This window comes from Dipteris shenzhenensis, chromosome 2, assembly GCF_047967505.1.
Source record: "Dipteris shenzhenensis isolate YYH24624 ecotype China chromosome 2, Dip_SZ_1.0, whole genome shotgun sequence".
In the NCBI taxonomy this organism is placed as follows: Eukaryota; Viridiplantae; Streptophyta; class Polypodiopsida; order Gleicheniales; family Dipteridaceae; genus Dipteris; species Dipteris shenzhenensis.
Window position 1 is genome coordinate 44886341 of NC_141597.1, and position 23349 is coordinate 44909689.

The following is a 23349-nucleotide window of genomic DNA, read 5'->3' on the forward strand; positions in this document are numbered from 1 at the left end:
TGGAGAGGTCTATCTCTCGACTTAGAGAAACCTCGAACATCCTTAAGGACTTAAAACCGCCAATTTTCAATGGGGAAGAAAAGGAGCGTAATAAAGATGCGATTAATACGTTCTTGCAAAAATGGCAAGACTTTCATCGACTCCGGAATACACCTCCTGAAAATCAAGTCGTGGAAGCAAGTCTTTCCCTTGGAAATAAAGCCTATAAATGGTGGATGAGCCTCAGGGAGAGTGATAAAATTCCTAGATATTGGACTGAGTTTGAACAAGCCTTCCTAAAAGAGTTTTTACCGGAAAATGAATTAGAAAGAGCGTGGGAGGCTTGGGACAATTGCACTATGGGTAAAAATACTCTAGTCCAGTACATAGCAAATTATAGGGAGGCAATCCTTAAGCTGAAGGGAATTGATGAATTCCAAAAGATAAGGGGTTTCGTGAGAGGTCTTAAAGACACTTATAAGGTTGAGGTGAAAAGAAATTCTCCAAAAACCTTTGAGGAAGCCATTAAGTATGCCCAAATATATGATGATACGACGGGGAAATTTAGAATTGGAACTTCGGAGCAAACAAGTTTTGTTCCAAAGTTCAATAAATTTTCCAATTTGAAAAGGAAGGGGCACTTTAAGAAGGAGGTTCCTCAGGCACCACCTAAGAAACCTCAAACACAAAATTATCCTCTCTTGCAAAAAGAGGATTATGAAAGGGCCAAGCAAGAAAATCTTTGCTTCAAATGTCTGGGCAAAGACCATGCTGCTTGGAACTGTCCTAAAAATAAACCAGCGGGAGCTAAAGCCCCAAATAGACCTCCACAAAAACAAGTGCATGCGGTGCAAGTGTTACCGCTTAATGGTACTAAAAAGTACACTGAGGTAGAGGTCTATCATGAGGATAGCACCCACATGTGCTGTCTATCATCGGCAATGTGGCAGCCCACCTTTGGTCCTTATGATTTAATGAGGATGCATGGAAAAATTAAGGGGCAAAGAGTAAGAGTGATGGTCGATGATAGTGCAACACATAATTTCTTAAACTACTCGTTAGTTAAGAAATTAAAATTGCCTGAGAGTCCCAGTGCCCATAAATATGTGGTCTCTTTGGCGAAGGGCAGTGATGAAAAAGTTTGGGACACCATGATACATGGTGTAGAGATGGATATTCAAGGCTATCAGGATGCCTTGGATTTTCAAATCATGCATCTCGACCGGAACAAATGTAGTGCTTGGTCGAGAATGGCTATATAGTCTTGGGCATAGCTTATAGAGGAGTTATCTTAATAACTCCATTATGTTTGAAAAAGAGGGTAGAGTCTTTCAGATTCAAGGAGAACATGATGTGCCTAACTCTCCACTTATTTGTTCGATGGAATTGGAACGACTACTACACCAAGAACAATGCGAGGTATATCTTTGTGAACTTACTTTTATTGGTGATTTTATGTCTTCTGCATCGGAAAAAAATAATGTTGTTTTTGATAATATTAAAAAGTATAAATCTTCTTTCAATGATTTAATGTTTGAATTTAAAGATGTTTTTCTGCTTGACTTACCTGTTGGTTTACCTCCTGAGAGAGAAGTAGATCATAAAATAGATTTAATTCCTAGATCTACCCCTGTTTGTAAACCCCCATATAGGCTTAGTCAAATGGAGGAACGTGAGGTCGAAAGACAGTTAACAGAATATCTTAAGAAAGGCCAAATCCAAACAAGTAGTTCACCTTGGTCTGCACCAGTTTTACTGGTAAAGAAAAAGGATGGTACTATGCGTTTATGCATAGATTATCGAGCACTAAATAAAATCACCATAAAAAATAAGTATCCTATGCCTCGCATTGATAAGCTCTTTGATGAATTGCAAGGGGCAAAATACTTTACTAAAATTGATTTAAGATCAGGATATCATCAAGTACGAATTAGGGGAGAAGATGTCCCTAAGACATCATTTCGTACTAGATATGGGCATTATCAATTTAAAGTAATGCCATTTGGATTAACAAATGCTCCAGCAACTTTCATGACACTTATGAATAGTGTCTTAAGGCCATATCTAGGAAAATTTGCTGTAGTATTTCTAGACGATATCCTTATTTATAGTAAAACCAGAAAAAAACATTTGGAACATTTGCAAAAAGTGTTCCAACTGCTTAGAGATAATTCACTCTTTGCAAAAGAATCCAAATGTGAATTTTGCAAAAGAAGTGAAATACTTGGGACATATAATATCCCAAGAAGGGGTTCGTATGGACCCTGACAAAGTAAGGGCCATATTAGAATGGCCATATCCTACAAATCTAGAAGAATTACAGATATTCTTAGGTTTATCAGGATTCTATAGAAGATTCATCTAAGACTATGCTAAGATTGCTGTTCCGATGACGGACCAGCTTAAGGGGAAGGGAAGCACCTTCATATGGGATGAACCTCAAAAGAGAAGTTTTGAAAAATTAAAGGTAGCTATAGCGGCAGCTCCTGTCTTAAAAGTAGTGGATCCCAATAAACCATTCGTGGTTGAGACAGATGCTAGTGATTTTGCTGTTGGGACAGTACTTATACAAAAAGGTCGACCAGTAGCTTTTGAAAGCAAAAAACTAGATCGTGCCCAACGGAATTACTCGGCATACGAAAAAGAACTGTATGCTATAGTCTATGCTTTAAAGAAGTGGAGGCACTATTTATATGGTGCAAAATTTGAGATCATCTTTGATCAAGAAAGCATTAAATGGATTTGTAATCAGCCAGAGCTTAAAGGTAGAAAAGCTAGATGGGCTGAATTAATGCAAGAGTTTGATATACAATTGACATATAGGAAAGGGAAGTTTAATGTGGTACAGACTCTCTTAGCCGAATGCCAATTGTTAATGAATTGAGTTTTACTCAATTTCAGAATGATTTCCTAGAGTCCTTAAAAGGGAAATGTGAATTTGATTCTCACTTCTCTGAAATATGGAAAGCAATTAATAACAAGGATCCAACTAATCGAGAGGCTTTCACTGAGGAGTCGCATGGAAATGGCGACACACCACAGGTTGGTGATAAAGGACTCAAGTGGAGAAAATATACTATTGAAGATGGCTACCTACTCTACAAGGGCAGAGTATGTGTCCCGGATAATAATGACATTAGGCGCCAAATTCTTTTTGAATGTCATGATAGTCCGAGTACTGGACACCCGGGAATTCAGAAGACATATGTACTTCTGAAAAGACAATTCTTTTGGCCTGGAATAGGAAAGGACGTCCAAGATTATGTATTGAAGTGCAAAAAAGGCCAGGTCAATAAGGCTGAACGCCTTAAGGTAGGAGGTCTCCTACACCCATTGGAGATTTCATCTGGCAAATGGGAAAGCATCTCCATGGATTTCATTGTGGGACTACCTAGGACACAAAGGGGGCACAACTCTGTGTGGGTAATTGTGGATCGGTTGACCAAGATGACTCATTTTATTCCTGTCAATGAAGATGTTAAAACTCCAGAATTAGCTAGGCTATTTGTGGAGCATATCTATAGATTGTATGGGTTACCCGCCGGTATTGTTAGTGACCAGGATAGCAAATTTAACAGCCATTTTTGGAGGGCTGTGTTTAAGAGGTTGAAAACTTCATTGAATATGAGCACCGCGGATCATCCACAGAGTGATGGTCAAACTGAAAGGGTCAATCAAATCATTGAGGATATGCTTCAAGCATATGTAAATAAACGGCAAACTAATTGGGAACAGTATTTGCTCATCTTAGAATTTGCATATAACAGTGCCAAACATTCAGCTACAGGTTTTAGTCCATTCATGATGATGTATGGATTTCAACCTAGAGCCCCAATGACAGTGGGACTTGAAAAAGAGAAGGAAGGTTCAAGCGGCCAAAGACTTTCTTGAGGATATGAATCAAATGCTTAAGTTAGCTAAAGATAGCATAAGAAGAGCTCAAGATAGAGCACAAAGTTATGCAAACCCCCACCGTAGAAAGTTGGAGTTTGAAGTAAATGAGAAAGTCTACCTTAAGGTACCTGAATCTTCAGAATCTCTAAAAACAGGTAAATGTCCGAAGTTATCTCCCAGGTATTGTGGACCATTCACAATACTTAAGAGGATTGGAGAACTTGCTTACAAATTAGCCTTACCTGAGGGATGTAGAGTACATCCAGTTTTTCATGTTAGTAGGCTAAAAAGAAAATTAGGAGATGAGGATAATCTCATTGAAAATGAAGTCCTAGTTGAACTTATTGAACCCGCATCTTTACCACATGAACCAGAAAGAATTTTAGATACACAAGAAACAAGAACGCGACATACTATATGGAAAGAATATCTGGTTAAGTGGAAAGATAGATCTGAAGAGAGTTCAACATGGGAAAAGGTAAGCAGTCTCCAAAGGAGGTTTCCCAATTTTGTTTTCGAGAACGTAAACAATTCTTAAGGGGGAGGGAATGTTACGTCAACTGTAATACCGTGACATCGGTATAACAAGGAAACCACGAGGGCTTGACAATATTTACCTATGTGGCTAATAGGGTCTAGGGGGAAATCCTAGGCCTAGGTAATTAATGGAAGGGTGCATTAGTTGAACCTAAAGAGGGGTTTAATGGTAAGGTCCACTTGGACACATGGCACCATGAGGGTTGGCCACTTGGGAGGTATTGGGCTAGGAGGGAGGATTCTAGAGGGAGCCAAAAAAAAGAAAGAAGGTTGAGGAGGCTCAAGGAAAAAGGACTCCGTGGTCGCGTGGATCAGAAGTAGAAGCCCTCGAGGTTTGAGGAGACTTAACATCGTTCGACGTACAAGCTTTAAATCTTGTACAAACATGTTATATAGGTGCTTGATGGAGATAAAGATGGAGAGAGATGGAGGTGCTTGATGCAGCTTGAGCCTTGTCACTTGTTGGAGATAAAGAGGGGAGAGTCGAGACTCAGAGTCAGAGGTAGATGCTTAGTGTGAGATCATTGGAACTAGAGGCTCAAAATCAATTTGGCAGAACTACCACCAATAACAAAACCAACCATCCAAAACAAACGAACGCAGGAAAAAAATAAACCCGAACATAATGAATGGATCGAACAGTATGGTACGGGACAATAGCAAGGTTTTACTTATCTTGTCACATCATGCCCCTTCGTGCTTGTTTCAGCTCATCTAAAGCTTTTCTTAGCTTGCACACATGCATTGGAAACTTATGATGTGCATACCCCTCCGGCTATATCATATATACCTCCTCTTGTAATTTAGAAAGGCATTTTTAACATCCATCTGCCATAAATTCCAGCCAAACATGCTAGCCAATGCAATAACCGTCCTCATGATAGTCATCTTTGCTACTGCGCTGAAAGTTTTCTCATAATCCAAACCATATGTTTGGACCTATAACCCTTTGCTACTAACCTTGCCTTATATCTTTCAACACTTCCATCCGATTTGTATTTTTTTATTGACTAGTTTACAACCAATAGGCTTTTTGCCTTTAGGAAGCTTGACAAATCCATGTATTGTTTTTGTCCAAGGCATCCATCTCTTGATTCATAGCATCTCTCCAATCTGAAATTTTGACAACTTCTTCAAAACATGATAGCTCAACATGTTGCACTTTACTAACCACATATGCATAGTGCATCCTCATATAACAATTATATGTCAATCTATCCACGGGATCTCCTCAAGGGTTGGATTTGACACTTGCTTTCTTGCATGTGGTGATACATACTTTGTGGCATGCTTGGTATCTTGAACTTTGACAAGCTGTAAATCACTCCCTTCATCACCACTTGCATCCTCAATGCTCTTATCAACTTTAACATTTTGCTTCCCTTTGTCCACATGCATATTCCCCCTTAGTCTTTCACTCCAAGGGCTCACACTATCAACACTTTCTTCATGCTGAGATAGGCATGTCATATCCATACTTAAAGATAAAACTTGCTGTAATTTTGCTTTCTTAACCTTAGAAATGTATCCATCCTCAACCATAATTGCTTTGAGCTGATACCAAGGTTCATGTTCACTAAATTTAACATCACGACTCTCATATACTTGTCTTGTAGTGGGATCATAGCACTTATACCCCTTCCTTTCAGGGGTTATGTCAAAAACACGCATTTTATAGCTTTTGGCTCCATCTTCTTTCTTACTTCATTGGGCACATGCACCTTATAAATGCAGCCAAACACCTTTATATATGCCAAAGTTGGCTTATACCCATAAGGCTTCTCAAAGGATGCCATCCCATTGACACGACCCCGCAGGATCTGACCCTATCACTGACCTAGAATCTCATCCTCAATACAACCAGAATCATAGCGCAGGTGCCTCGATCCTCCCGACCACCCCCGAGCACGTGAGCTACAGCTCGACTCATCCATAGGCCCGTATCTAACCCCGGCGTCCCATACCACCTGAGCCCGTCCAGAGGACCTTCGATACACCACCTATGATCCGCCATATAGATGGCCAGAGTCCCGGCCTGGGTCCAAGCCCCATCCATCAGTTGAGGAGCGCTCAACTGATCTACACAATAGCACTGGCCCTCCCTCTATATAGAAGGAAACCCGCTATAGATAGCACAATGCTATGAATAGCTCCCTCAATATAATGCGATCTATATATAGCAATCTCGGCTAAAAATAGCCATCCAGCCCTATGCTATCCCGTAACCCACGTTAACCTGCTATCCAACCCTAGGTACACCATGCACATGACACCCATGTATGGCATTCGTAGGAGTCCTATTCATTATGTGCACCACTGTGTGCACTGCTTCAGCCCAAAAGTCAATGGCATATGCATTTCATCAATCATGGCTCTAGACATATCTCCAATTTTGATGTGGGATGTATCTACATGTAACCCATCTCTTTATGCCTTGATTATACAAGAACTCAAACTCATAAGACATGTACTCTCCACATTATCCATGTGAAAGCATTGTATTTGACACCCAAGCTCCTTCTCAACCATTCTTTTGTATTAGCAAAACACTTTGAAAGCATCACTCTTTGCTTTCAAAAAGTATACCCCTATAATGCGGCTGAAATCATCTAGAAAGGTAATCTAATAACTTGCTCCTCTGGGGGTTACATTATCTGTAGGACCCCAAATATCAGAGTGCACTATTTCCAAAGAATATTAACTCACTCTCCCCCTCTTTGGAAATGGCAAGCGTGTTTGCTTGGCAAACTGATATGCTGGGTATATATGGCTGAAATTCAAATGTCCAAAAATAGGCAACCCTTTCACAAGCTCTTTTGTTTGCATCTGCTTCAACTTGCTATAATTGATATGACCTGATCTTGTTTGTGGCCACTTTGTGCAAACATACCTTGCTGAAAAGAAGATGTTCCTACATGAAAAGTAAATAATCTTCCTCTCTTATAGCCTTTTGCAACCACTTTTTCAACTTTGCCATTGTAAAATTTTTCCACAAAGCATCCAAATTTATAGAATCTTACTTGATAATCTTGGTCAGTCATTTGACCCATTGATGCAAGATTCTTAGTAATGGTGGAATCATATAACACATCCCCCAAAGTGTTCTCAACACCATTTCCATCAACCAATGGAATATTTCCAATGTGGGTAATTTTATGCATAGTATCATGACCCGTAGCCACAAACTCACCGCCCGTCATCTTATCTTTATGAGTAAACCCTTCACCATGGTAGGTCATATGAATGGTGGCACCCGAGTCAACAAACCAATCATCACTTTGTGAGGGGGCTGACATGATGCCCATAATATGCTCCATACTGAATAAATGAGCTCCATGCATATGTTCATAATCATACTCCCTTTGGCCAACATAATTGTTATATTGATGCCTTCCACCACAGCCTCTACCGCTGGAATTTTGCTTGGAATAGCAATCTCTCTCATAAAGACCAAATTTTCCATAAAAATGGCAATTTCCAGCTTGTTGCACATGGTTGGCCCTTCCTCTACCACGGTTTGGGGCTGTCCCCCTTCCTCTTTGCATGGAATCACGGCCTCTTAGCACATATTCATTTCTGTCCATATTGATTTCATGAGCATATGAGGCTCCCCCATGACCTCGAGGGTCCACTCCTTCCTCTCAAATCACTTCTACCTACCTTATAGTAGAATAAATTCTCTCTTCAAAATTGGGCATAGTACCTCTCACGGAGATAGATGTGTCCAAAGACTTATATTGAGGCCCCAATCCATTCAAAGTACCTGATGGACACTAAGTCATCATCCTCCACATTACAATTAATGGAAGCCAAATCCGCCGTGATTTGCCTAATTTCAGCAACACAATCTATAATACTTGTATTACCTCTCCACATTCCATGGAGTCTTTACTTAAGCTGATTTTTTCTTGCTTCGGTCGTTGTACCATACATTTTTTGAACTATATCCCAAACTTCTTTTGGAGTGTTGGCCTTCTTGATATGTGGAATGAGAGTTTCTGAAATGCATATCGATATCCAATGCAACACTTTCTCGGACTTCTCAACCCAAGTCCTATATGCCAATTTATCCTCATCCGATGGGTCCTCCCATGGCAATTCGGGACATTCATCTTCCCCCGTAATCAAACCCCATAATTCTTTGCCCATGTAAAAATTTTCCATGCGATAGGACCAAACACTATAGTTGTCTTTGGTGAGTTTCTCATCCACAATTTGCTTACACAGTTTCAACCAGCTTGATTCCCAAGCTTTATGCATATAATTGCTTCAAAATGCAATTCAACAACACCCAAAATGATGGCTCTTTTCTGAATTTTCTCCACACCAATTTCCACTCACTTCATGTAAGGCATATAGCATCAAAATCTGAAATTAGCCCTTTGCAACAACCTTATAAACTTGCTCTAGTTTTTAGCATTCAAGAGCATCAATTTTTGGCATTCAAGCGTCCCTTTTTGGCATCAAATCATGCATTTAGCATTGCATTCATTGCATTTTCTACTTTCCATAAATGCATATATTAGGGCCTCAAACGAGCCTCAAGCGCATCCCAAACTCGCTCTTGTAATAGTTTGCAAAACAGAAATTTGTGCTTCCTTTTGAGGCATCAAACAGCTTCAATAATGGGCATTCACATCCTCATATGCATCCATTACATACATACATATATATATGTATGTATGTATGTATGTGTGTGTGTGTATGTATGTATACATACATATATACATTTACATATATATAAATTTATATATATGTATATGTATGTATGTATGTATATATATGTGTGTATACATACATACATACATATACTAGTAAGGCCTTGATTCAAACGCTCAAATGCATCCGCTTCTCCAACCGGGCATTTGAACATAAAGAAATGCAACCAACGTTTGTTGGAGAAAGCGACACCACCTTGCAAGGCTAAATACTCCTGGGTGACCGATAGCGAAGCAGTACCAGGGAAAGGTGAAAAGAACCCCCATCGGAGAGTGAAAAAGACTGATAACTTGCAGAAAACAAGAAGTCAACACCAATTGCCACGATGATCTCCCAAGCCGCAAAGTTTACAAAGGAGGACAGAGCGTCGATGCAAACAACACAAGACTCTGAGGTAGAAGGCTCGAAGTTCCTCTCTTTCTCATCACCAGGAAGTTACTACAAATTGCGGTAAAGTGTGACAAATGAGCTACAACGGCTACAACTCATGTGCGTGTTGACAGCTAACCAAGACTCGTAGTCTTTCTTTCAAGGCGAGCCTCCAGCAATGACCACAACATAAACGATGAGTCCCTTGCAATGCAGTGAAGTGCAAACAGGTCTAGTGGCCGCCCAAGATGCAGAAGGACATGGCTCTGATACCACACTGAACATGTAAAGAGGGGAGGAGATAGACTAATTAAAGTATGCTCATGAACCTTCCACTTGCATTACGAGGGAGGAGATCTCATTACAGGCTACTCACCACAGCTTATATTCAATTTTTCTTTATTTGTCTTTAAGTCTATTCACACCTATACTTTCAAGATGCCATATCATCTCCTATATACCACTCTCTACATCCATGTATATGTAAGTATGTATCATCTATGCATCAACATGATTTTTATAGCGAAGCAAGCATATGCTGTTCCAATCGATGACCTATTGACATGGATGTTTATTGTCCCATTCGTGAGCAACGTTAAAGGACGTAGCATAGAGTTGCTATCACTGTCACAAGTCAATGTTGCGTGTTGGGTATCAAGCTTTAGCTACCGGTCATAGAGGCAAGGGAAAAGCCTAATTAATTGGTGGTAGCAAGCCCAAGGGTAATGCAGCCCATTCCTCTACAAGGATTTCAAGAACTAAGACTAAAAAGGGACACCCAGACAGAGACCAAATTGGAAGAACGAGCTGCACAGCGAGATGCACAACACGAGAATTCCTTGTGTGACATGAGCAAGATCTCTTAAACATATTATAAAGCAGTAACACCAAGGAATTATGGATGGAATCTCTTGACAAATAGGCCATCTTGCCGCACCTAAGATATCACTCGATGGAAGGATTATGCTAACACGTACGAATTTGGAAACCAACCCGCAACCAATATCATGAATACCCCTCATCTCACTAGCTCCACTCTATTAACCAATAGACAGTTAAGGAAGCCATCAAAAAACTTAAGAATAACAAAGCTAAAAATCATGAGTGTATTCATGCATGACTCATAACCCATGGTCGGAAGTATTTGCACCAATCCTGGCCAAGCTCTTGAATTAGACCTTCTGCAAGGGTTTTCCTACAACTTAACCATTAACAACATCATCCCAATCCACAAAGTGGGACAACTTATGGACGCAGGGAAGTACCCGACCATTGTGGTAGGCCACCCAATGGCCAAGAGATACGTGTAGGAACTAGAGGTACACATTAGTGAGCAAACAAAGTTAGCAAGCATGAGAATAATGGGACAGGCAAGCTTCGAGCAGGACCAATTGCATAGGAAATAGAAGGTATGCTCATGTTTCATGGGTTCTTGATTCAATCCCACAGTCTTACCCAACAAATTTGGACAATAGGTATTGCAGACCGGTAGACATGGCCTTCTACAAGAGGGTGATAGGTCAAGTCTATTGCAGAGGGGTGTAAAAGGAGGTGAGCAGCACCATTAGGACGAAGCAAGGACCCTCTTTGGACTCTATATCAATGAGATGCATCTTTCGTAGAGACCCTCGAAGGTATGCTCAATATAGGTAGGGACCCTTATTCCTATTATTATCTATGCCGATGATGTGGTACTGATCTCAGACATAGAGGAGGCTTGTAAAGACACCTATCAGCTCTATACATATTTTGTGAGAACAAGGCCATGAAGGTCAACCTTGGCAAGACCAAGGTCACGACCTTCACTACCCACACAAGTCATTCGCTCTCACAAAAAAAGAGCCGATGGAGATTGTCACATCCTAATGTGTACTTGGGATGTGTTTTCACATGAGGCATAATCAGCATAAAACCAATAGCCTAGGCCACCTGATCAGACGACATGCATACTTGGCTAGATTGGACAGATGTGTTTCCAAGCTCACTTTCAATGTGTCAACACCAAATCCCTCCTCTTTGAGTCTCTAATCAGACCAGTAGCACTATATGTGGGATATTTCAAGGGAGTAAATCTCAAATAGGATGACGAGTCGGTCAGATAAGAGATTTGGAAGTCACTATCCTATCACACAAGATCCGAGGAAAGAGATTTCCCCCACAAGATATGATATAGCTGAGCCTACAGCAAGACCACTACACAGACATATCTTTCCAGATCATCATAGACGTTGATGAGGTAGAGATTATGGCCAAACTGAAATAGGTGAGCAGATGAAACGGGCCTTCGATAAACAAAAGGGCAGTGATCTTCTTCTACTCAGTCATAAACTTCATAAATAGCCACAATGCAAGCTTCAGTCACTTCAATCACTTAGCACAACTTAGAAACAAGCTTCACTAACAACAAAGGTGAGGCTAGAATGCCCCTGCTCAATGAAAAATAGTACACACTGCACCCACTAGCCCCAAATGCCTTGGCGCCCCTTACGGTATTTATTTAATGCTTCTGAATGGAAATGCTTTACAATAAGGGTTCAACCCTGCACTCTTCCTCTCTGCAAATCCTCTAGGCATCTAATCCAAGTGCACCACTAGAATTCCCACTGGCAAGGCATACTCAAGCATTCACTTCTGACCTGACACAACTTAGAGACATTCAGGCATCCAAACCACTGGCAAACTGAGCTCAAGGCTATCACATGCATCCACACGTCCTTGGGCCGTCCACAGGATCACCCTTGCCTTTGGGTGCTTCCTAGAACCTGTTGGAGTTCTAAAAGGACTGCACACAACACGCATGCACTGCAAAAAGCTGCAAAGCAAGAAAGAACAAGGAAAAACAGAATTTTGGAACCAACTCCCGCTGTTTGTGGCAGAGGGGCGAGCTCCTTCCTTGCACCTATCCTCTGTCCAAGCTCCCCGCAGGGTGCAAGTGTCTTCCAACAATCAAGAGAAGAGAGAAATGAAGGTAGAGAGCGGAGGGTGAACAAGAAAGAGCTGTAGAGGAAAGATCGTTCACAGATATGCTCCGAAATGATTGCCTCGGGATCTGTGCCTGAGTTCTCCTAAGAGAGGGTGCCAAAAGCAGCAAGGAAAGTTCCTTCTGTAGCCTACACTGCTCCAGAACAGCTCCAGAAGCCACCACGCAGCCAAAAACATGTGCACAAAGGTCCAGCACAGCAAAAGACAACCCCGGGCACCTGCTGGAGGCAACTGAACACGTCTATACAGGCATCCGTACAGTACGGACGAAAATTTTCAAGAAGTTCAAAAATGACTTCTGGCACTTCCTAGAAGTACATACTAGCCTTGGAACAATCAAAACAAACCTAAAATGGCATAAAACGGCTGAAAACAAGCTTGAAACAACTCAAAAAGCTCAAAAACTGCACAAGAACAACTGAAAACGTCCAACACCTCTGGGAGAGTGAGGGGAGAGAGATGGAAGGTGGGGGAAGGACATGCATACACATGCATGACAAATGGCACCTCCTCCTTGCCATTTGCCCCTTCATAAAAGTCCTAACCCTCATACCAAGGACAACGTTGGTTGTCCTTGGGCCCAACTTTTAGACCCCTCTTTTAAAGCCTTTGCCTTGCCCCTAGGACCTAGTGGTTCACCTAGACTTTGCCCTTAGGAACTTCTAGGAAGTGTGCACTTCCTCTAGCCAGTCCCTCACGGCCAAACCATTACAACACTTAACCATGGTAAGCGTAGGTTAAGTTACGAAGATACTTTACGTCACTTTTCACGTCCTCGTGTCTATGACCAATTCCTATGTGGCAACATTTAAGCTTTGGTGCAAGGAGTTCTTTGTATTATATTTATCATGTATAGGGGAGAAGCATACGTGGTTTCCAAGGCAAACCTGGAGCCTCGGGATCTGTGCCTAAGTCCTTCTAAGAGAGGGTGCCAAAAGCAACAGGGAAAGTTCCTCCTACAGCCTGCACTGGTCCAAAACAGCTCTAGAAGCCACCACGCAGCTAGAAACATGTGCACAAAGGTCCAACACAGCAAAAGACAACCCCGAGCACGTGTTGGAGGCAGCTGAACACGTCTATACGGGTTCCGTACAGCCATACGGACGTCCCTACAATCTGTACGAAAATTTTTAAAAAGTTCAAAAATGACTTCTGGCACTTCCTAGAAGTGCGCACTAGCCTTGGAACAATCAAAACAAACTTAAAATGGCATAAAACAGCTGAAAACAGGCTTGAAACAGCTCAAATAGCTCAAAAACTGCACAAGAACAACTCAAAACATCCAACACCTCTGGGAGAGTGAGGGGAGAGAGATGGAAGGTGGGGGAAGGGCATGCATACACATGCATGACAAATGGCACCTCCTCCTTGCCATTTGCCCCTTCATTAAAGTCCTAACCCCCATACCAAGGACAACGTTGGTTGTCCTTGGACCCAACTTTTAGACCCCTCTTTTAAAGCCTTTGCCTTGCCCCTAGGACCTAGTGGTGCACCTAGACTTTGCCCTTAGGAACTTCTAGGAAGTGTGCACTTCCTCTAGCCAGTCCCTCACGGCTAACACTTAACCATAGTTAACCTCGGGTTAAGCGTAGATTGAGTTACAAAGATACTTTACATCACTTTTCACGTCCTCGTGACATACCCTCCTCTTAAAACAGCAAACTACCTAGGTTGTTGCTGAAAAAGTACAAATAGGTAGAAATAGCCCATACCAGAATATACATCATCTGTAAGATACAACCTGCAATGATAATATGGTATAGGAGAGCTCGAGAGTCCATCCATACATCAATGCATCCTCTATGTCGAGTGTCGCGAACACCCATCATGGAGACCTCACGGCAGAAATACTATCAGTAAGCAGCATCTCGGGTGAGACAATCGATGCCACCAAGCGATCTCCAGATATATGAGCAGTCTGAATCAAGGAAGGGCCCTCCTCTTGAGCACCAGGCAATGCTCTAGATCTCTGCTCTGCTGAACCTGTAGAAGCCTGTACCGTAGTTGGCGCAAGCTGAAATGCATCGAGGTAGAGCTGCAAAATCTAAGGTGAGTCTGCCAGGTCACCCTCCTCCATCCACCTCGCATCCAATGCAGGATAATTCCTGAACTTCACCAGATAGCGACGGGAAACTCTACCTTTCACTTTTCTTTCCAATCCAACTCTTCCACCTCAAGCTGATCCTCATGCAACACGTCAGCAGGCACATCACCTTGGAAAGGCTTCAATAAACTCACATGAAAGGCATTGTGTATGGTCCAAGTGGCAGGTAGCTTCAGCCTATAAGCTACATCATTAATGCGTTCAAAAACTTGAAAAGGACCATAATACCGCATCTTCAGCTTTGTGTACACTTTCGTCTTGCCTTTCATCTTCCTGAGTTGTGCTTTTTGAAAACGCAGCAGTATCCAATCGCCCTCTTTCAAGAGTAACTCGCGGCGATGCTTATCGGCTGCCCGTTTGTGCTTCTCTTGGCTTTTGTGGAGGGCTGTTTTGACCTTCTGGTAAGCAACATCCAAACTTTCCAGAAATCTGTTCGCTTCAAAAATCTTCTCTTTCATATGCAGAATGGGAGGTACCTTCTGTTCTCCTGCCACAATTTCAAAGGGGGCTTTCCCCGTGGATTAGTGTACAGTGTTGTTGTACGCGAACTCAACAAGTGGCAAAAATTGCTCCCATTTCGATTGCTGATCCGAAACATAGCATTTGAGAAGATCAAGGGCAGTGGAATTTGCTTCTTCGGACTGCCCATCAGATTCAGGATGGAAAGAGGATGAAAAATTCAGCGTGGTACCCATATTCTTAAAGATACCTTTCCATAAAAGACTTGTCATCCGCGGGTCTCTATCACTAACAATTGATTGAGGCATCCAGTGATGTTTAAACACATGAGACAAAGAGAGTCTCGCCATCTCGTCTGCTGTAATTTTCTTTCTGATGGGAATGAAGTGGGCCTGCTTGCTGAATCTGCAAATAATGGTCCATATCCCATCATGTCTAGATGGTGTACGAGGAAGATCAAAGATAAAATCCATGGCAATGCTCTGCCAAGGTCGATCGGCAATAGGTAGAGGCTGCAGCAGTCCAGCCGGCTTGTGCCTGTCATATTCCACCTTTTGGCAGGTGATGCATGTCCTGACATATGCCTCGACGTCTTTCCTCAATGATGGCCAAAAGAAATAGTGCTCCACAGCTTTGATCGTGGAAGAAAGAAACGAAAAACGGAAAGTGACAACAATACAGAAAGTAACAAGGGAAAAACAAAGATTGACTAATCACAGGCTAGCCCTAAGGCCAAGTACCATGATTGGTGATTACTACTTGTACGTGAACAGGAATACAGTCAACATGTTATCTAAAAGATAGAGTAGACCTTCATCTTTGTTTCCACCTTAAGAGTGTTTCATATCTACTTCAACATCAAAACTCTTTTCCTAGCCACACGTTCCTAGCAAAATGGTTTTGGGTTTTCATTGACTCTTTATCGTTGTACCTTGGTCCATCAACACAACTTGTTGAGTTGTAAGAAGTACATTTACCATGTTTCCCAGCTACATGTTCCTAGTAAAATGGTGTTTTGTTTTCATTGACTCTACCATTGTACCTTCATCCATCAATATTGTTTATTGAGTTGTGAGAAGTAAATTTACCATGTACATACACATTTTCTTTTAACTTAATGCCATTCAAATTTATACGTTGTGCTATTTTCTTTTATTTTTTTACTAACTTGTCACAATTCTAGTATCCGATTCTAATTTAAACAACCTGTTATACAGTAAAATTTTAACTGCATTACATCTTGTTCTTTTTTGTTGCCTACAGGTTCCAAATGAAAGTATACATACAAGCCATGGATAGAATAGACAGAGCCCTAAGCCTGCATGGCTTACATCGCCCCTTAAATTACAAATACGTACTTGGGCCTCAACTGTTTCATGACACACAATCTGCCATGCATCATCAGAAATCCGTCTTTGAGAGTATAGTGCTCATGCCTCTGTCCATCAACCAATTGATCATAAATCCGTGAAAAATCAGCATCATTGGCATATTGATCCTTCATGGCATCAAGCTCATCATGATATGCAATGGTCACTGCTGAAACTTGTGGCTTAACAGACACTGCATCTAGAGTGGGCTCGCATGAGAGTGCATCTGCAACAACATTCTTCTTCCCAGGCACATGCACAATCTGAAAATGAAACATAGAAAGAAAATTTGCCCACCTCATATGCTTCTCAGACAACTTTCTCTGAGTGAGAAAGTACTGCAGTGATTGATGATCGGTCTGAACATGAAAATCAGCACCCAAAAGATAATGCTTCCAGGTCGAAAGAGCATGGATGACAGCCAACATCTCTTTCTCATAGATGCCAAAATTCATTTCAGCATCCTGGAGCACTCTACTCTCGTATGCCGCGACTCTTCCATCCTGCATAAGTACCCCTCCGGTGCTTCCTATGTTCAGCCTCATCCTGAGAGAACACGATGATGTCATCGAAGAAAGTGCCAACAAAGGCTCGGTGCTCTCTAAAAATCCTATCCATCATTATGTTGAAGGTGGCAGGTGCATTAGTTAACCCAAATGGCATGACAAGAAACTCGTACAGTACGAAATGCTGTTTTGTGAACATCCTCTGGCTGAATTCTGATCTGGTGATAACCACTCTTCAGATCAATGTGGCTGAACATTCCAGACCCCTATAACCTATCCAAAATATCATCTATCCACGGTATAGGGAGTCTGTTCTTAATGTTAATCTTATTGAGGGCTCTATAGTCAATGCACATCCGCCAGGATCCATCCTTCTTCTGGACCAAGAGCACGGGTGAGCAGTAAGGTGAAGAGCTGGGCTGAATCAGCCCCTTCTCCAGCAGGTCCTTGACTTGGTTCATAATTTCCTCTTGCTGGGCTGCACTGACCCTGTAAGGAGGTCGGTTAGGAGGACTGCTACCAGGGATTATATCTATCGTGTGGTCTTCTGGCCTTTCAGGGGGCAACTCCTGTGGAAGTGAGTCAGAAAAACAGTCCCTAAACTGAAAAAGAAAATCTGTCCGCTGTTTTTCCAGCTTAGAAAAATGAGACTCTTCTTCTACTAACTTCTTTTCAGAGGCAAACACTAAGTACGCTGAAAGATGCTTTTTCATTACGTTGCCAATGGCAGAAGCAGATACAACAGGGATGGATTCTCCCTTCAATTTAGCATCCAGAACGTGGGTCTTGCCACGGTGAGTGATTGTGATTGTTTTATTCTTTGTATCCAAAACAGCCCCAACACGAAAGTGCCAAGGTATCCCCAGTAACACATCACAACCATTCAACGGCATAATATAGAACTCTTCTGTGTCCACGTAGCTTTGAATATGCATCCGCAGCTTGCCTATCACTGGAGTAACTGACTGCCTAAGCCATATTTGCATCACACAAAGAACCCATCTCTTCTGCCCTTATTCCTAACTTTCCAGCCAGCTTTGGAGAGATGAAATTGGCCTTGGCTCCCGGATCGAAAAACATCAGAGCTGTCTGGTCTCTTATCTTGCCCCATGCCTGGCATAACTCTGTAGCATCTGTATTCTGAACAGCCCCAATCAAGTCTGGCAAAAGACCAGCAGTGGGCTTGGGCTTTTTATTCTTCTGATCAGTCCTCTTTTCCTCCTTGTGCTCACCCCACTCAGGAGGAGGGAACTTCCGCTTCTTATGTGGGCATTCAAAAGCCCTGTGGCCTTTCTCCTTGCAAATATAACACTTGTTGGCATCATAGAGAATTTGCTTTTCCTCATCAGACATGCGGGTCGGTACTCGCCTCTGTCCTCCAACAAACTTTGCCTTCATGGGCTGGGAAAACTTTCTGAACTTCTTAGGGGATTCCGTCTTGCTGCCCTTTGACCTTGATGTCTCCTGTGAGCTTCCTTTGAACTCAGAAACTTTCCCTTGCATTAGTGCATAAGCTGTAGTGGCATTCTCAACCAACTGAGACATATTGGAAACCCTTGTCTTCGTGCAGTAGTCCCGAATCTCCTTTGGCAACCCGCAACAATATCTTTCAATTTGCTCGGACAGTGGTACATGTTTGTAAGAATTCACTGGCAATAGGGCTTCCCAAAACTTCTTATTCTAGTCCTCCAAATTTCTGCAATTTGCAGCATCCAACCTATACCAGGCGGTCATGATATCCACCTCAAAAGTGGTAGTGAGCCATGCTATTGAGAAGATGTGCTTGAATTTGACCCAAGTGGTAGGTGCTCTGCCTTGCAAGAGGAGGTTGGTCCACCATTGGAGCGCATTGCCCTTCAAAAAGGTGGCTGCCTTTCGGACTTTGGAGGATTCTGTGAAGTGTCCACCTGAGTAGGTAGCATCAAACTGTTGCACGAATGTCAAAGTCTTCAATCTGTCCTACATCCCATTGAAAGTCTCAAACTTGACAGTTGCCCCTCCCTCCTCGTAATCTTTCAATTTGCCTTTAGGGGTGAGATTGTCATAAACGGGGGGCTGTAAAAACGGTGGGGGCATCACTGCTCCCGCATTCTGAGCCATTCCAACCATACACATAGTGGGGTTTGGCATTCCAGGTCCCACTCCCTGCATCTGTGGCATATTCCAAGTATTGCCCATTGTCCTAGGCATTCCTGTTTGCATTCTAGGCTGCATCCCAATGTTGAGTACATCATATTGGCATTTGCAGGGGGCATTCCACCCATCATAGGTTGCTGGAAATTCTGCATTCCCGGCTGCATGCTGCCCATAAAGCTACCTGGCATTCCGGGTGCCTCTGCGGATGGTGCTACCATTGCCTGAAAAACTGATCCCTCTCCGAAATATCCTAGATGCATCATGGGCTGAGGAAGGGCTTGCTGTCCTTGATTGACTGAATGAAAGTTATTGGCATTACCCACTACAGGGGTGATCGAGGGCATCTCTGACAGCTGTCCACCGAAAGAAACATGCCTAGGAGTCTTCTTATGCTTCTTATATTTCTTTTGAGATGACTTTTTGCTTCCAGGGGAAGCAACCATAGGGGGAGGAGCTTGCATAATCTCCGTGACAGCATGTTGCAACTGCGACAGGGCTCTTGCTACACTTTGCATTCGTAGCTGAAAAAGTGCATTGGGATCAAGCTCCTCTGCCTCATCTACCTCATCCTGTGAGTCCTCCGTGGCATGCTCTGGAGAGACTGGATGAGCCCCACTGTCCTGCTGGTCATCACCCCCGCTAGTACTGTGCTCCTCTTCAAAGCTCTCTGATGCTTTCTCTTCATCCTACCCCTCCTGCTCTGAAACGGTCAATGACCTCTCATGGTGTGACATGCTTGCTAAGATTGTGTTGGAAAGGTCACCTCCCCATCTGTAAGCCCCCAAATGAGGAGTGCATGGGGGAGGGAGGCCTAGGGCAGGATGTGCCCAAGAGAGAAGAAAGAGAGGGGGCTGCCACATGGGCAGCACCTCACAGGATTGGAACCTGCAGATGGCGTCAGCTTGGCGAGGGTAGTGGGCAGGTGAAGGGCCTGCAACAGACCCTGATGATGGCGCAGTACAGGCGGGTCAGGACAGCAGGATGTACAGGTGTACGGCGCAGGACACGTGGCTGGGAAGAGGACCTGGCAGAGGTGCAGATATGGCAGGATGAGCAGGCCCAGATATGCAGCAGGAAATGTGGCTGTCAGTGGGCAGAAGGCAGGCCTTATATAGGCTGGATACCTGCCTTGAATAGAGGGCCAAAGGACCCTGGAAGTTTGGGCCAAAAGCCATGGGGTGTGTGCCCTTTTAGGGCTGGACCAGCCACAGACTGGTCGGCTAGTCTGGTCGGCCAGTCTGTAACAGGCTGGTCGGTTTTTTGTCAGCCCCCTTGGGGCCTATAAAAGGAGAGGCCCTGGGCCTCATTTCATATCACTTGGTGCAGCAGTTCAGGGAGCAGCAGGAGCAGCAGATCAGCCACTTGTGGGTCTCTATCCAGAAGGTGACAAGAGAGCTGTAGAGCTGCAGACCTAGCTCAGAGTGTTGCCCACCTAGGCTGGTGCAAAGACAGCAAGGTGGAAGGGATCTGGACGGAAAGCCTACAGAAGCTCGAGGTGGAGCACGCAGACTCGAGTCTAGAGATAGCCAGCAGATAGGAGAAGGACCTTGTGGTAAGATCAAAGGACCACATCATTGGTGGGACTCTGGATCTGTCTCTTTTGTATTGTGTCCATAGTTGTGGACAGAAATATATATTTTGAAGGTTTCTCTATCTGGTTGGTTCATTGTCTATAGATGAGTCTGCACACCTATTGTATGCACGTAAGTAAAGAAGTCTGTGATTCCACACTCACACTGCACATTGTGTGAGCTCCTGGGCATTACTATAAGTCTTCCGCTGCGTGTACCCTCTGTTGGGTATTTTCTAACATGGTATCAGAGCCCAAGTAGGAGGCTCACAGGTGTGGGAGCCTGAAGGCAGGGACCTTGCTGAAGGACGACCTTGATTCAAAAGCTCTAGGGAATCGACTTCCACGACTAGAGGATTGTGCCCTTGCCAGAAGGAGGGTGACTCAGGTTCAGTCACGTGCGTTCAGAGTTCTGGTTTACTGAAATTGAGTTTGGTTGACTTTGCCGTGTGGTATAAACAGCAGAGATGTCGACCTCTACAGCCTCTTCAGCCCCTGCTTTCCCTTCCTCCTCCCCCAGTTTTCTCTCTTTCACTATCCCTAATTTTGGAGAGTCTGGGGACCTGGACGGGACTAATTACCCGATCTGGAAAGTGAAGATCCGGAGTCATTTAGTGGCTCGGAAGTTGTGGAAGCTGACCACGGGAGAGGAGTCGAAGCCGGAGGACATGGTGGACAGTAAAGGGGAGGTACTCATGGCAGTAGACAGAGAGGAGCTTGAAGCTTGGGAAGAAAGAGATGCCCATGCCCTGGCAATAATCATAGGGACTACGGTGGACTCCGTTCTTCCGCATATCCAGCTGGCCGAGACGTCAGTAGAGGCGTGGGCCACCTTGAAAGATCTGTACGAGACAGACAATACCTCCCGGATCGTGCTTCTTCAGCATCAACTCTACAATCTTGATATGGAAGAAGGAGATACGGTACATAGTCATTTGATGAAGGTCAAGGTGGTGCGGGATCAGCTGGCAGCAATTGGTCAGAAGACAAACTCATGCCATCTGGCCTTGATGGTACTGAGGAGACTGCCTCGGAGTTTCAAGAGCTTTGTTACGGTTGTGATAGTAGGACAGAGGACCAAACCTCTGACGTTTGAGGAGTTGTGTCCATTACTGCTACAGGAGGAAGCTTGGGAGAAGCTCTATAACGAGGATAAAGATGATAAGGCGATGCTGGTGAAGGATTCCACTGGCAAAGGAAAGGGCAAGCCTAACGGTGGCAAGTCCAATAAAGACGACTCTGACGACGAGGGGACTTCGAAGAGAAAGCACAAGAAGAAGTGTTTCTATTGTGATACGCCCGGACATTTTGCAAAGGACTGCAGAAAGAAAAAGGCGGATCTGAAAAACAACAAGGAGTCTGACTCAGATTCAGAGGGAAAGGCCAAAGCAAATGTGGTAATCAAAGAGTTGTTCCTGGTGACATCACCGAGTGTTACCGAGGTCAGATATGTTGATCCAGAAATCACAGTAAGGATGTCTGACATAGAGATGTGGGTCGACGAGGAGTCAGATGCCTTTGTGAAGGTAAAGGACAGCATGGAGCGCTTGGTACCTTCCAGGTGTGTGGCTGTTGACACTGACACGAGGGTGGATTCCATGGAAGGCCCTGGGGTCTCATGGTCAGATGGATGCTGGAGTTCAGAAGGGGATAGTACAGGATTACACAAGCGCTTGGTGGGTGCCTCAATGAGACTTTGCTTTCAGAGCGAACATTCAGGCAGTCAACAGTCTGGTATGTATTTGATATTCTGCATTTGAGCCTTTATAGCATGCTGTGGAGAGACTCTGCTCTTCATTTGTCTCAGGTGATAAGAGATTGGAAGGAATTGGCCTTCTTCGAAGGCAGAAGGGGAAGTATTGGTGCTTCTTCAAATCTTGGACGCAGATTGCTAGAAGGTGATGGACAAAGAGTACTGAAGCCAGAAGAGTACCTGCTTGAGAACTCAGCAAGAGTTCATGGTCCAGGTTATCTGGAAATGTTCATTGGTTGCAGACCTTGCCAAAGGAAGGATGGGTTGAAACAGAACCTCAGAGCATGGTGCCTGGAAGACTCCAGGTTGTTCACTCATTATGAGGGGGACGACTGGAAGATTGTGACAACTGGATTGCTCGAGTTCAGAGGCGGGAACGTGACTGAAGGAGGTGGTACCAGGAGGTGCTACCAAAGATGGACCTGTGTACCAAGATGGTGTGCGGAAGCGGAACCGGACCTGGTGAAGCAGGAGCCACTCATGAAAAGCCAGGAAAAGATTTCGACATCGAAGAGTTCCAGAGGACTACGACCAGGGAGTTACTGGAGCATCGTCATCGACGTGTTGGCATTGGGCCGAGATGTGTTGGTGAGAGGGGGTGTTGGAAAGGTCACCTCCCCATCTGTAAGCTCCCAAATGAGGAGTGCGTGGGGGAGGGAGACCTAGGGCAGGATGTGCCCAAGAGAGAAGAAAGAGAGGGGGCTGCCACATGGGCAGCACCTCACAGGATTAGAACCTGCAGATGGCGTCAGCTTGGCGAGGGTAGTGGGCAGGTGAAGGGCCTGCAACAAACCCTGATGATGGCGCAGTACAGGCGGGTCAGGACAGCAGGATGTACAGGTGTACGGCGCAGGACACGTGGCTGGGAAGAGGACCTGGCAGAGGTGCAGATATGGCAGGATGAGCAGGCCCAGATATGCAGCAGGAAATGTGGCTGTCAGTGGGCAGAAGGCAGGCCTTATATAGGCTGG

The 23349-nt window shown here is 43.9% G+C and overlaps 1 protein-coding gene and 1 pseudogene across 2 annotated transcripts in view; both read right to left on the minus strand.

Annotated features, from left to right (window-relative positions):
- LOC147904827 (putative choline kinase 2) overlaps positions 1–23349 on the minus strand; it is a 69308-nt gene that overhangs the window by 10684 nt on the left and 35275 nt on the right. The window lies entirely within an intron of this gene.
- Positions 17186–19019, minus strand: LOC147904828 (uncharacterized; annotated as a pseudogene).